The sequence below is a fragment of the Clytia hemisphaerica genome, unplaced genomic scaffold, assembly GCF_902728285.1.
Source record: "Clytia hemisphaerica strain Z4C2 unplaced genomic scaffold, Clytia hemisphaerica genome assembly, whole genome shotgun sequence".
NCBI lineage: Eukaryota > Metazoa > Cnidaria > Hydrozoa > Leptothecata > Clytiidae > Clytia > Clytia hemisphaerica.
The window spans coordinates 1,355,746-1,370,314 of record NW_027104528.1 but is presented as its reverse complement, the minus strand read 5'-3'; positions in this window follow the sequence as shown (position 1 = coordinate 1,370,314).

Sequence of the window (14,569 nt, the reverse complement as noted above, 5' to 3'; positions counted from 1 at the left end):
TACAAAAATGTAATTTTCACATGGATTTTTAACGTTTTCCAAACTGTTTGGAGAAACACAAATTTCCAACCCAAAAAGTCTAGTTTTCCAATCGAAAGAGTTTCAATTTCACAAAAGTGTAATTTCCACATGTATTTTTAACATTTTCCAAACTGTTTGGGAGAAACACAAATTTCCAACCCAAAAAGTCTAGTTTTTCAACCCGAGTATCAAATTTACAAAAATATGTATTTTCACATCGATTTTTGACCTATTTTTCAGTTCCCAAACTTTTTGGAAAATAAAAATTTCCCACCCAAAAAGTCATCCAACCAGCCTTTGAAAATTGTCATTTCTACATTGGTTTTTTCACTTGATTTTTCAAGAGCATTGATTTATTCTACAAAACCTATGGGTAATTTACGTTTTCCAAATCAGCTTAAGGTAAATCGCTCAAATTTCCAACCTTCAATTATTAAACCAAAATTTCCAACCCAAAAATATTGAATTTCCAACCTTGGAAATCGAAAAATTTTTCCTGTGACCATTTTGCCAGGTAATATAAAGAACAGAATTTTCAAAATATCAGAATAGAATTATCTTTATTATAACGCTTTAAGGTTTCTATAATTTTTTTATACATGATTGACAGGTTCTAACTTGGAACAAAGCAAGAAACCCTTAAAAATAGTGTTTTTCAGCCAGAAAGAGCTATTTTGTCCACTTTTTGCACTTTTTGAAGCTCAATACCTCGACAATATATCTCTAATTTTACTTTTTTGAGAGCTTTCCAAAAATATGTGAACAAGTCTCTTTTTTCTCAAGCTAAAATTTTCATTAAATTTTGACCCTGTGATTTGTGTCCGAAAAACACACCAAAGTGTTCGAAAAAAAATTGGCACCCATGTTATTCTGATTCCCCTACCCCTTAGCTTTCCAAAAATGTATAACAAGTGCTTTGACTAAAAAAGTCGAACGATTTTACAAATTTCCCCCTACTACAACTACTTGAATGAATTAAATGTACGTTTTTTTTTTACCTACCCCGGTGGAGGTCCTATAAATTCGTTCGTTCGTTCGTTCGTTCGTTCGTTCGTTCGTTCGTTCGTTCGTTCGTTCGTTCGTTCGTTCGTTCGTTCGTTCGTTCGTTCGTTCGTTCGTTCGTTCGTTCGTTCGTTCGTTCGTTCGTTCGTTCGTTCGTTCGTTATTAGCTTTTCTCGATATTGTTTCATTAGTTTTTTCTGATTTTTCGCACAAAGAGGGGAAGAAAGGACCTTATTCGCAGCAATCTAAAATCTTACAAAAACGAAGTTTTTCAATTTTGTCAGTGGGTCCAATTGACCCTAAAGTGACTAAAGAACGTCACAATACGTCACTAAAGAACGTCACATTCCCGTCTAATCAAAAAAATGGATTTGGCCATCCACAACCCCGACCGAAAAAGTGAGTCCACCCCTCCCGGATTATTTGACTTGGTTCTAGCCATTAAATATCCACTACCGTTTGAAAATTACGCATGCGCAGTATTATGAAATAGAATTGCGAGAAAGGTCCTTACTCCCTGTGCAAAGATGCATAACTATAAACCCTCGAATGTGACGGAGCCCGATTTTCGAAAACAAAAATTTTGGGGCAAATTTGGGCCAAAAAACGGCTAAAAAACGGGTTTTTTGGACTTTGTGAAAAATTGGATCGTTAATTTTTTCTGATTTTTTGCATGAAAGTAGGGTGCCATCATAGGTAAATGATGGCTCAAGCAGATTTTTGCAAAAAAATTTTGTTGGCTCAAAAAACGCATGTTTATCTATAAAAATCACTATTAATAAGCATACATCAATGTTCTTAGTCAAATTATTCAATTTTTTTATGAGATAAATGTTTTTTTTGCTCACGAGGGCTTACTTTTAAAGAATACGTGTGTTTAGACAGGAAATTTTGGTTGCTTGACGTGCTTTTGTAAGAAAACTGGCCAAATTCGATATTTATTTATAAGCACATTATCAATTACTTAGGTATTAGCTTTTCTTTTTGATTTTTTGCACAAAGATGCATAACTATAAACCCTCGAATGTGACGAAGCTCGATTTTTGGGAAAAAATTTTTGGGGTAAATTTCAGCTAAAAAACGGCTAAAAAAGGGTTTTTTAGACTTTATGAAATATTACATCATTGTTTTTTTCTGACTTTTTGCATGAAAGTAGGTAAAAGATGGCTCATGAAGATTTTTGTAAAAAAATAATTTTTCCAGCTCAAAAACGCATCTTTATCCATGAGAATCACTATTAATAAGTATACATTAATGATCTTAAAATTACTGAATTTTTTGATGAGATATCATCAATTATATATGTGTTAAATGCATAACCAGATTACCAAAATTACTGAATTTTTTGATGAGATATCATCAATTATATATGTGTTAAATGCATAACCAGGTAGGTCCATAAAAGTACATCACATCTCCATTACGTCACTTTTTTTATTAATTTGCTGCCTCAGCTTTAGAACAATTTTCTTGTTAAAGGGGAGGTCAGATTAATTTAGATATAGGGACTGTTGTTAGCTGAAATGGGCACTTAGTAGACTTTTATGTCTGTGCACGCTTTCTTTTATAAGAATATCAGGGTGAAAATTGGCCAAATCGTAAGAATATCCTAAGAATAACCTCTAGGGTGAGTTCCACAGAATTTGATAAGAATACAGTCATTTTGTATTTGGTTAAAAGAAAAAAGCTGCTTCCTTTGTTAGACTTGAATTTAAACTTTGAGACAGAAATGTAAAATGTAAATGTTCATTCAAAAGTCCAAAACTCTCAAATTGATCATTTCTCATGTTTGTAAAAAAGTCAAGTCTGAAAAAGTAAGAATACGTTAAGAATATTTCATCCTCAATTTTGGCAATTTCTTAAGAATACTTGACAGTGATTTTATAATGCAAGTGTGTTATCAAGGGCATATCATTAATGTCTAAAACGCACTGAGAAGTAAGTATTAACGACAAACCAATAAAATTTACCTTTAACCCTATTCAAACTAGGGGGGGGGGGGCTCTTTCTGTTCGGAGGTCAAACTATTGGTAACAGCTCCTGAAATAATAGAGCTTTTGCCTTGAAATTTTCTGTAAATTCCTAACTTTTATTTAGCTTCAAAATAAAAAAAAATTTGACACCTAAAAATTTTCACACCTTTAGTATGATGACATTTCTGACAGTAAGGTGTCACAAAAATTGACACTTTTCCAATACAAATTTATTTTTAATGTCAAATATATCGTTTAAACCGTAATTTATTGAATATTTAGGATAAAATAAGCATTTTAACCTCAGACAACTTTTTTCTAAAGCTTTTTTTAGAATACAATAGCTATTTATAAGAACAAAGGAAATTTTTGGTTTTTGCTCACTTTAGGCATGATGAGTGACGTCATCAAAAATTTTTTTTGTCAAAAGTTACCTTACGTGACAAAGATCTTGTGTGTCAAATTTCATCCAAAAAGACCCACTAGATCAAAAGTTAAGGGGTGGTACAGGAAAAGCCCCCCTAGTTTTGAACCGCCCCTAAAAGCCTAGTATGAATAGGGTTAAAGATGCTACATTACTTATTTCTTGATCAACAACAGAAATTCAGATGTTATCATTCCAGCCGCGGCTTTCTATGGTTTATCTGTGAACTGTATATTGGACTTGTATACTTTTTAGCAAAAGAACACGATCTTCTTATTTTTCGTAAGCATACTTACAGTAAGCTCAAATATCTGATAACCAACCGGGTTACAAACTGAAAATCCGTTGCGTAAAATTAGATTTTGTTGAACTTTAGTTTCTGGAGCAATTGCCAGCAATGGTCGTGAAGAGAGTATCAAACTTGGACAAAATGCAACTTTTCAATTACCACTGATGATAGAACGCCGGTTACTTGGAAACACAATAAAGTAAACATCATAGCTGACAACGATAACTTTTGTATTGGAACCAAACCAACTGACAGTTATTGGTAAAGACATATCATTTTCTGGTAATTACACATGCACAGCAGGAGATGGCGACGAAAAGACATTCACTTTCAGTATCAATTGTGAGTTTTTCATGTTTTCTCTTTCAAGCTTTTTCATGGTTAATTTGAGACATTACCACAGATTTCTGTAAAGCTGTGATGTGATGTTGCGCATAGGCTCTTCCAAGCAAAAAAAAAGTGAATGTCGCAAAAAATACTGCTGCTTTTGTTTTCGAAAACCTGCGAGGCTTCTTATTGGTCAAGCGCTGAAATCATATTGTAATGTCACGTGACCTAAGTAGGATTTCCTACCTAACCTCGGCACACTTTTCAGCCAGAGCACGATGTCTAGCCCTTTGGGCTTTATAAATCTATGGACATAACCAAACAAATAGCAAATTAGCCTAAGTAAGACCATGCTGGTTTGAAAGATGTCAAGTTAATAAATGTCAATTTCTGTTAGCCTGCTCCCTCTTGTCTGTGTGTTACAAAGGCCAGTCACCCCTGTCTCGATAGTTTTTTAGGTTAAAAGGGAGGTAAATGAAAAAGTAAGTAGGAAAAATGACCTGGGACTGTGAGATTACAGAACACAGTAATCAAAATAACAAGTGGGAATATTTTACCCCATTAGCATAGTTCGGATCCCCCCTTTCTTAAGGGGGGGATGACACCTTCCAAAAAAGTGAAGAAGGGGGGGGATCAGAATTTTTCATTAAAAAGGGGGGATAGCAATGAGGGGGGGGTCGTTTAAGAAGACATATATTGTAGATTATTTTCCAGCACTGTTATGAAATATGGTCTGCATGAAAGGAAGTTTTTCTGTTTGAGTAGTCTGAGTCCCTTTTTACCATAAACAAATAGAGAGAGAGAAAACAAGGGAATTGATTTTTAGAAGGGGGTAGAAGCCCGGGGGGGGGGCACTGGGTTTGCGGACTGACGGTATGTGCGGGCCAAAAATTGGCTTTTATAATTGCACCCTTATACAGTGCAGCAAAAATCAGTGAAAATCATACCCTTAGAGTGCATTTTCCCCCAGATTTTCGATCCCTTTCGTGCAAAAAATGGTCAAAATTCTAGCATTTTTGGTCAAAATATCTAGATTTTTCAAGAATTTTCTGAAATTTCTACCCTCACAGTGTATCTCTAGTTTTTCCGACCCTTACAGTGCATTTTAAACATATTGGAAAAGGTACCCTTAGGACCCGCACATACCCGTCGGTCCTTTTGCCCAGCTGCCCCCCCCCCGGGGTAGAAGCGAGAAAGTGATTATCGGATCGCACTATACACTATATATTTTCGAAAATTTAGCCCAAATCCCTTGGGGGATAGGTATTTTTAAAGGTTGGGGGGATGCCAAGAAGGGGGGATCGTTTAACAAGAGGGGATCGTTTAACAAGAGGGGATCGTTTAACAAGAGGGGTCAGACCCCTTTCCGCACTATGATTAGTACATTTTAAACTTCTTATATTACAGTTATATGTAGCGGAACATTGAAGAAATGTCAATCAGAAGATAAATGCATCGATAAATGAAATATTTGCGATAACAAACAGAACTGAAGTGATCTTTCTAATGAACAGGTTCGTAGTAAGTAATATGCAGTATATCTGGAACATACTTTTCTTAATCGCCTACGTTATATTATAGGCTAATGTGAAATATTCTAACTTATTTTATTACACAAAATAACAACTTGCCTACCCAGATTGCCCAAATTTTGGTAGACCCTCGTCGCTTCAAGAGACATGCCTTGTTTATGGTTATAAATTGATGAACCGTCCGCTAGTAAACAACCGAAATACTGTCTTTAAAACTTATCATGCGACTTCCTTGTTCTTCACTTAAAATATCAGTTCTATGCATATTTCTTTCAAATTATAAGATATGTACTATATGTTCACTGTTATATTGGGAAAATCATTTGTCTAACCAATCCTGTTACTTTATCTATATTACAGCAGGATCATTGCAAGTCTTCATCATGGGTATCGGACATGTGAACTTCACAACGTTATCAGTACAATATCAGTATCTTCAACGTTCAAAGAACTACACAGTAGTCTTATGCAATGTAAAAGAGGCTGATAGTGGACGACTGGTTACTTCGGACACTGTAAGTGATGCTTTACCCGTTGAAAAAGAATAATAGTGAGCTTATGTATTTGCACTTTTGAGGACGGTAGAATGACTGAAGTGATTTGAAATAACCCGCACTTCTGCCCTGCAAAATCGAGGACGGTAAAAGTGCTTCTAGTCCAATTAGAACCTTACCGTCTTCGTCGCAGAAAAACACACATACACAAACTCGGTGATGTAATAATACAAAGGGAGCTTTTTTACAAAGTTATGCCACGCATGTGCATTTTGTGTAAATTTCAAGCGCTACTTCGTTTGCTCTAAATTGCAAACAGCAGATATAAATCCTAGCACTAGCAACAAATGCAGTGGCTAAAATAGAAAAATAGGGCAACAAAACTTTTAAAAGTATTTAGCTTGAAAAAACGACCCTATTTTAATCGAGACTAATTTTAGCAGTTTAGCGAGTTTTCCCTATTTTCGCAAAAATAAATCTCGCTAAAACACGCCGAATCGACAGATCGCTAAAATTTATCCGCACGAAATTTCTGGTTATATTGCCTTGATACATTTTTATCAATAGGAAGGGTTTCAGTGCAAATAAATATGCTAGAAAACGAATTCAGTCTATAATGTAATACAAGTATTCGCTAAAATTTATGCACGCGAAATCTTTTGAAATCGTGATTCGCTAAAATAAATCCAAAAAAAATCAAGATTTTCCCGACTCGCTAATACAAGCTAAAATTAGTCTCGCTAAAATTTCTACGATTAAAGTATAGCGGAGCCTCTCAATTTTTTTTCGAATTTATGTCATATTCTTTTGAGGTTCCTTATATCATATTTATTCATTTTCTTACAATGGTGGACATATATTTCTAAGTCAATTAACAGCGATGGTTTGTTTGCACACGGTGTCACCAATGGAACCGCATACAACGTTTCCATGCAAATGGAATCAATCGGTGGTGTAAAGGGACCAATCACCACGAAGACATATCGTGTACCACAAAAAAGTCAATTTTTTTCTATGATGTCAAAGATTTGAACCATTTTCTCCCTCAGGGGCCACTGGTAGAAGAATAGAAGGGACAATTAAGATGAAAAATAATGAAATTCTGATTGAAAGTTTTGTCGCCCTCTTTTTTTCTTGATAGTAATTACTGTCATCAGAGGGATCCAATCCGTTGGGAATTATGACTTCAACACCATTTCTGTTACACTGTCAAGTGCTCCATAATGGGAAAAAGGTACGTTTTTCGGTAGTTTCTAGCAACTGAACTTGCAAATCAAAAATCTTTGGTCGTAGTTTTATGGTACCATATTGAATAGTGGTTCGGTGTGGATCATCACTTTTTTTCAACGGGCAATAGCTTTTAATTAAAGTCTCAAAGAGGCTAGTGATGAACTTCTTGACGGGGAATGAAATCATTTATTCCACAACCGAAATGCGTGAATCGTAAAAATAAAGTGTATTACCAGATTTCGAAGAATATGCCGCTTGATCTGCAATTCTGAATTCGGCGAAAAGGCTTCACCTCTTGTTTGGGGAAAGGTTTGAAGATTCCACTCTGAGCCTTTCGTGCTTTAAAAGCAAGTTTTTCTAAGAGCGGGGCAGGTCTGATAGTTACAAACTTAGATCTTGTTCATTTTTTGATGTTTTCTAGTATAATAAACTAAGTAAAACGCTGAAATATTTTTGTCTGAAAATCCATAATGGCAGATTTATGCAAATTTTAAGTTTTTATTCGTGATACAGATGAGAATGTTGGGATTTCTAGGAGATTCGGGTTAAGGTTGGTACTTTTTGTAGACCTAACTAGCTTTTGGCTGGAATTTTTTAACAATAACTTCAAATTGATAGACCAAGGATTGAACTATCGAAAATGTACTAATGTAAAGTACTCTTTTTGATTACAGTATGTGGCCCCCAAAACGGCGATCAAATTTGAAATTTCTCTTAAATCTAGAGGAAAAGAGATTTTACAAAAATTTTTGCTGCATGAAAACCTTTAACATCTCTACTTTATTTCCTGGAAGTTCTTTTTCAAAATTTTCAATTTCAACAATATTTTTCAATCGCTCAAAGATAAGTAGCTTTTTTCTAATGGCCCCCAAAACGGAGGTTTGCAATTTTAGCGATTTCTCGAGATATCTTTAAGATATGAATACAAAATTCTGACCATAGTTTTGAAATATGATTTAGAGGGTTTTGGGCATAAATTTATTTGATAAAATTTTTACAGTATACCCCTGGTTGTCAAAATGCAGGTTTGGGGCCCCCAAAACGGAGGTGTAGCTAAAATCAAATTATTAAGCCCAGTGGTGATAGGGGGGAAAACTATGAACATATTTGTGTTTTCGCATAAATTTACGACCCGATGGATGTAATATTTATGATTTTTATGAAATATTTCAAGATTTTCGATATTGCAAAGTCCAAACTGAAAATTTAGAAATTTTCAAAATGACAATTTTGATTTAACAACGTCTTAATCAAGTTTTTGAAAACAAATCTCTTTTGAAAATAGTTCCATTCATGTATATGGAATAAGCTGTCAAAATTTTAGAACAAAATCTTAACTGAAACTGAAAATATTAAGCTTTAAAGATATTTTTCTCCTATATTTTGCAAAAAAATGACAGAATTTGCTGTTTTTGCTGATTCAGCGAAAATTTTTATATATAATGTTAATTTTTTGTTATAAACTATTAACTCAAGGTGATAGGAATAGAATTCCAAGATTTTTTGCTTTTTCTCATTATTTAGAATTTTCGGTTTTGTCAATGCTGATTCTAGGGCTCCAAAATACTGGTTGACCTTCAAGAAGCTATATATTTTACCCAGCCTCTAAAGTCACAGATGTATTTACATTTTCTGAACGGCATTAGGCATAGAAAGTTTCCTATACCCAGTTTTCATAACTTATTTTCAATATCCAAGGAGCTAGAGTGAGTTATATGCAATTTTTATCTAATTTTGGTGTTAAAATATTTCCTTTAGACGCAAATATGTTATTTTGAATCCGTCTCAAACCAGCAAAAACATGCTCAATTTTAAGTATAACCATCATTCTTTCAAAATAAATAAAAATCGTTTAATTCTGATAAATCTACAAGTCAGAATCTTCATTTTAATGAAAACCTCCGTTTTGGGGGCCGTCTCCGTTTTGGGGGCCATATACTGTAATAAGTACAAGCCAATAAAATGTTCTTAACTTGTTCTTAATATTTTGGCCATAGAAGCCTCATGTTCTTAAATAGCTTGTTCTTATAAAAAACGTGTACTAATCATCAGAAGGAGATTAAAGAAGGAACATAAACAGCCAATCACATCTCACAATAAATCGAAAGAGAATTCGTACAAATAAAAAGAAAGCTTATTTGAAGTGTGATCAGATAAGATGTAAAGAGGGTCTTATCAAATTTTAATACTGGCTTGTTACTTATCCATGTTTTTTTATAAGAACGAACTATATAAGAACATTTGGCTTCGATGGCCAAAATATTAAGAACAAGTTAAGAACATCTTAAGGCTTTACGCACTCTAAAAGCAAGCGATTTCTTATGGGAAAATGGACAAAAAAACTTACGAAATGGTGAAAATAAGAACATGCTAAGGTTTCAAAAGTTTTGGATGTCCTTATAAAAAAACATGTATTTAATTTCCTTCTCCATCTCTCTCTTTCAATCTTTGTCATCCTTGCGCGTCAATTAGGAATGTTTTTTGTTTCGTTTCTATTTGAGAATAATTTTTCCTCATTTAAGAGACTTGATGAGAGGCGATTGATGAGTAAAAAACGCCACAAAAGGAATCATAATAAAAAGGAACCTTTTTTAAGTGAAGTTTACTGGGAGAGGTAAAGAAATGAAGAAGGGAAAAAAGGGTACAGAAAATTTGTTTAAATTGATGGCTAGGCGAAAATAAAGTGCAAAAGAGAAAAGGAGAGAGCGGAGAGAATAAATAACGACACGCAGATGTTTTGATCTTAATTTCTGTTGATTTCATGGACAAATTTTTTATCACTTATTTTCTCCGTGCTATAAACTCTCTCTTCCTTTGATGTTTTCCCCCCTGGATATTCAATCCTTTCCCTGGGGAATTGTATTTCTTTGGGATAGGAAAAGATTGAAGGGTGAGAGAGTTTTTTGAACAATTAAAATGAAAAGACAGAGCCTTCATTTCTTCATCTTTTCAATACGTTTATTATTATTTCCTTAAAAAAAGAGCCAGTAGAAAAATAAAGAGAAAGTCCTATATTATTTTAAAAAAATAAAGAAAATATATTTTTCAATATTTTTCTCTCATTCTAACTTTAAGAAAATTAGAAAGTATGAGAGAGGAAAATAGAGCTTTATGGAAAAAATCTTGAAAAAAATGACCGTTCATAAAATTGTTGACGGAAATGACGCAACTTGACACACTGGTATGATACAATAAGGTTTTATTGGCTTACGATGACGTCATTTTCATGTTTGAAGTATGCTTCCTATAGTAAGCTTTGTATAATATAAATGTCACTATGACAACTCTTGCCTTATTGGCCCCTCCCTTGTTTGTTGCTTTACTTAAAATCAAGTTTTCGAACACCTTCAAAGATTTTCTTCAAATGGTAAACAGATACAAGACCAGGGACAAAACGATTAACCAGTATTACTAATTGCAAAGTACTACCAAGTAATGATCAATAATTACACCCCGGTGAAAGTTTTTCCGACAGTGGGAATAAAATATTCTATCGAAATCCCAAAGGGAATAAATTGTTGTCTATTGTTCCTAAGTCGAAAAATCCAGTGGGGATGGTTTTGGAGTGCAATTTTTACTTTGAAATTTAGAAGGGTATGAAATCAAAGTCAATTTCTCAGTGAGGCTGAAATTGTAGGGTATTTTTTTCCATCGGGGACGAAATTTTGGACAAATTTTCCAGTGTGGGTCTGTGACAGAGTGGGTCTGTGACACAGGGTGTATAATTGTTTTGAACATTGCTTTGAAATAACTTAGATGCCTTTTAGATATATTGAAAATGGCTAATTCAACATATTCAACATCATCATCTCGTCTGACACCTTTCTGTCTGTATCAATTCTCAATTGTAGATATTTTTGAGAGAGGTATAAACTTTTTTAAGAACCAGTACACGCATTTTTTATAAGAATACAGTTTATAAGAATGTACATGATGAAAATGACCACAAAATAAAGAATAATGCTAAGAATATCACCATCATGGAGTTTTGCTACTCAGCTAAGAATGGAATTTTTAGAGCTTTTTCAATTATAAGATGTCAATTATCCCCAAGTACCAAGTAAGGCTCACTCCTTTCACAAAAGTGCCATTTTATGCCTGAGACGTATGTACTAAATGTTAAATCTAGTCTGAATTAGGGTTCTATAACCTAAGAATGCTGTAAGAATATTTTAGGATGATTTTCCCAAAAAAGTTAAGAATATCTATGATGAAATGGATTTACACCATTCTTGTAAAAAAAAGCGTGCAGCTTTTTTTGATGCTACACGCTACACTACACGTTTTTTTTATAAGGACAGTTGCATTATACACATCAACTTTGACTATTTAAACCTTTATATCAATTGAAACTCAGCAATTCAAAGCTCAGTTTGGTTCTTAATTTGAGGCTTGTTGTTCTTAAAATTTGTTCTTATAAAAGAAGAGAATATGTAATGTATACAAGGGGAGTTTCTCATTAGAGATATTGGTTAACCGCAAAGTAGTAAAACATTTGCGAAACTCTTTCAAAAGGTAAAAGATTAATGGAGATAGCTAAACCTCTAAGTTCTGGTGATTTAATCTACGACCTTTTTACTTCTCCTAGTTTGATTAAATAGCTCAAAATATTCGTCAGTATGATGTTTTCATATGTTGCTGAGGTCAAAGGAGAGCTTTGTGACTGGGTGTGCCCGATATGGATTTAATCATTACTCATTAGTCTTGAGTGATTTTGATTGGAATTGCCTCTATGAGAGATGTTTTTTGGAAATGGTAAATTGATGCTCTGAGTTTTTGGTGGTACTTCGTTGATTTGTGGCTTCTTTAAAAGGAATCACTAAATTTTAGTTTTCCTGCATTGTTCTTATTGGTTTCGTGAAAGCTTGGATGTTTTTTAAAAAGATGTTCTTAATATGATGAGTCAATTTTATCAAAAGTATCTCAGTAGTAGTCTCAGTAGTCATAGTAAATTCTGAAATCTGAGACTAAGACTTCCCTTACATTGACTTCAAGCCCACAACAATTTAGTATAATTTTCCATATTTTGGCCGATTTTTCCAATGGGAAGGGTTGCCAGTGGGTCTGTGAGAAGCAACTAATCTCATCAAAACCAGAATATCCATTAGTGTCAGAAATTTTGGTGATTTTTCAAATGGTTCCTTAGTTGAGAAAATGAAATCCCCAATAGAAGATATTTTTTTTCGCCTGACTCGTGAAAATTGCATAGACTACGATAGTAAATCTTCGGATTATCTTGATAAGATTTCGTTTTTCATAATGTCATAGAAATAGATCAATGATTCGAGAAAGATTAAACTCCACTAAAACAGGCGAAATCTTTGAAAAATGCTGAACTCCTGACGATACTTAGATCTTGCCCAAACACGTGTGAATTTTCAAATCTAAATGGACAATATATTGATTGAAAGATATTTGAATATTTCATCACGATTCTTCATTCAATGGTATCTAAGACACCTATCTTAGCCTTATTAAATGACATTTCTAACGAGAATTCATGCTTATCCTTATTCTCGACATGAGCTTTTTAAAATTTCCTTTTGTATTTGAATAACAAATCTATTTATGAAGGATTTAATAGTTTCTTACAAACTTTGCCTGGACATTACCATGGTGACATACAGTAGCCGACCGTTGGCAGTAAACCTTGACGACGAGTCAAAAAATCATGCACGTGTCAATTTTAATGATTTTAAGCTTTTTCTAGACAATACAGTAGATGATTTCTTATATTCCCTCATTAACTCGGTCGATAACGCCCGAGGTCACTTAGACATAAGGGGGTCACTTAGACATCCGAGAGGGTCCCAACTTACTAACTTTCAAGATGTGTATCTGACAGGGTCGATTCGTCTGCATAAGTCACTTTTTTGCCACTTTTCAGGATGAAAATGTGAAAAATGTTCGAGCTATCGTTCTGACAGGGTAATAAATTTTAAACATTCATTCAAAAAAAAGGACAAAAATAGTCAGAATCTCGAACTCTTGCCCCTTTACACAACATTATGGCTTGATTAGGTTAGATAAGAACCATTACATTTTATTTTGGTAGCCTCGTTGGACGATTTTAGTGATATTTATTCGGTAGGGTTTGGAGCTTGATACAATGAAGTTGATTAAGCCGACACAAATGTATACACCCCTGTGTCACAGACCCGTTGGGACCCTATCCAAATTCAAAATTTGGCAAAAATTGCGTCACGGCGGGAAAAATACTCTACAATTTCAGCTCCAGTGAAAAATTAAATTTAAATCCAATTTAAACTTCAATGGAAAAGAATTTTCCTTCAAAATTATCCCCCCTGGATTTTTTCTGTTTTTTGATTTAAGATCAATAAAGTTTCTATCCATCCCCATTAGGATTTTTAGAGAAATTTTCATCCCAGGCGTGGGAAGAAACTCCACCGGGTCCGGGGCTATGAGTTGTTGTTTATATTTTCTCCATTCTCACCTTTTAGCCAAAGTATTTAAGAGCTAAAAAAAATGCCAAGCTTCGGGCAAAATTTACTTGCCGTTATAAAAAAGAATTTTAAAGTTTAAAACTATTAGAGTATAAATATTGTATTTTAGTTGAGGTATAAATCTTACATATGACGTATATATGTTCCTCAAACCGTTTGAAATGACTAAGAAAATAAATGAGGAAAAAATTGAAATTAAAATTTAAAATTATTTATGTTTTGAGTGATGACAGTTAGTTTTGGATGACGTCATTTTTCAGAGCAAGGAGAAGGATTAAGGTTTTTTTTCTCCTCCAAATTTGAATGAATGAAGAAATTTTATATATGTAAAATTACCTGGATTGAGGGGGCAGCTTAACATATGAATACTCAAGAGATAGATAGACCCTTTTTGAATAAAGATTAGTTCATTTTCATATCTTTTTTATTCGGAATCAGTAAATGGGAAAACTTATTTTCTATTTCCAAATATTTTATAATATTCTATTTCTTCGCCAATGAGCCTACATTTTTGTCTCTTTTTTTTCGTTGTTTATTTACAACGATTATTTTTTTTAAGAAGAAAGCTCTTTTTGCTCGTTAATTAATTTACCGATAAATTGAAACTCAAAATAAATCTCAAATAGAATGGTTGATTCATGCTTGAAATATTCAAGGAATTATCCAAGAAATTTAGTTCCATTATCTTCTTGATGACCCAGAGGAGGAGGCTGCAATCTCCCTCGAAATATATTGAGATTTTAGTGTATTTTAACGTTTTTCAGAATTTAAAGTTCGGGCGAGAATTGCTATTTTAGCACTTCCACTTTCTTC